This window comes from Cucurbita moschata, unplaced genomic scaffold (genome assembly GCF_002738365.1).
Source record: "Cucurbita moschata cultivar Rifu unplaced genomic scaffold, Cmos_1.0 Cmo_Scf00007, whole genome shotgun sequence".
Classification (NCBI taxonomy): Eukaryota; Viridiplantae; Streptophyta; class Magnoliopsida; order Cucurbitales; family Cucurbitaceae; genus Cucurbita; species Cucurbita moschata.
The window spans coordinates 1,521,192-1,522,739 of record NW_019268523.1 but is presented as its reverse complement, the minus strand read 5'-3'; the positions used below and the strand labels follow the sequence as shown (position 1 = coordinate 1,522,739).

General features: G+C 26.0%; 1 long non-coding RNA gene across 1 annotated transcript in view; it reads left to right on the top strand.

Annotated features, from left to right (window-relative positions):
* Positions 1 to 1,548, top strand: part of LOC111445568 — an 18,728-nt gene that overhangs the window by 4,918 nt on the left and 12,262 nt on the right. The window lies entirely within an intron of this gene.

Sequence of the window (1,548 nt, the reverse complement as noted above, 5' to 3'; positions counted from 1 at the left end):
TTTTTTTTTTTTTTTTTTTTTTTTTTTTTTTTTTTTTTTTTTTTTTTTTTTTTTTTTTGTAATTAAGCTTTAAATTTAATATATTGTCTTTTTTAATGTTATTTTTGTTACTCACTTTTTTAATATAATTAGCATAATTTAAATTAGAAATTCAAAGAAATTTTGGTTTGACCAATTATTGAAAATAATATATATCATTTATTGTATTTTATTTTCATATAAGTCATGTCCATTTTGTCCCTACGCTTGCTCTATTCCGTTTACATAATTATATAAAAAATCTCAATTTGTTCTTATTTCAAGAAAATTATACTAAAATTCCCAATTAGGTTTTGGAAATATTTGTTAGAATAATTTAGATTATAATATTGTTTGACGGTGAAAAAAAAGACAAAACATTTTATTGACATGCTCCATTCCTTGGACTCAGAAAATTCTTTTTTTTTTTTTTCCTTTTTAATAAATAAACAACGACTATAAATTAACAATATATTAATTGTAATAACAAAAAAATACGTTTCTTTAAGAAATTTATTATAAATTTATTTGAAAAAGTTGTTATAATTCGGGTAATCCATTATTTTTCCTATTCAAAAATCAACCTACAACGAGAGTTTTTTTTTGCTAACGTGTGTTTTTACATCGAAAATTCTTTGCCAAATTTCTAAACATATCCTTTGCCAAATTTCTAAACATATCCTCCAAAGTCTATATAGACATTGGTTACACTAGTTTATCAAAAATATGGAAAGTAAGGCATGAGTATAATAATAACAATAATAATTGCCAAAAAGGAAATTATTAAAGAAAACCTAAAAACGTGTCATTTCTTAGCTTTTTCTTCTCACCCAATGCAATTTAATGTCCAAATATTTATGACATCTTTATTATCCTTTACACGAGTAGCACTCATATTTTCAACTTTTGGTAATTCTTTTTTCAATTAAAACTTTAGACAAATATCCTATTTCATAGTACACCATTTTTATATATTTATTTATTTATGAAAGTCAAAGTAAAAAAGAGAAACCGAGTGAACTTTAAAGTTAGCCAAGTTTTGAAATCATCTCTTCACAATAAAGAAAATTCAATTATGGTTTGAACTTTATTCATAAGGTTTTATATTATTCACCATAATGGTTTTAAATTGATTATGTATGCCCAACAACACCCTACAATAAAATAAGAACAATGATGGTACCTAAAACAACAATGATCCAAGTAAAATAAGAACAATTTTGAAGGTTTCTAAAATCATACCCAAAACAACAATGATGATCGTTGCACAGGACGAGGTTTGTAGACGTTGCAAACGACAAACAAAAACGTTACAAACCACACCCTACAAAATCATCAGTTCATCAGTTCGAGCCTGTTATGTACTTACCAGAAACAAAGGAACGTTCTCAACAGAAATCTGCATTCATTCAGACTATTGAAATTCTGATAATTTAGAACCCTCCCTAGTCACACTATTATTTCCCAATAATTGTTGCACAATTTAATACAAAACTAATTCGGGGGCAAAGAAATCCCCCCCCCCCCCCC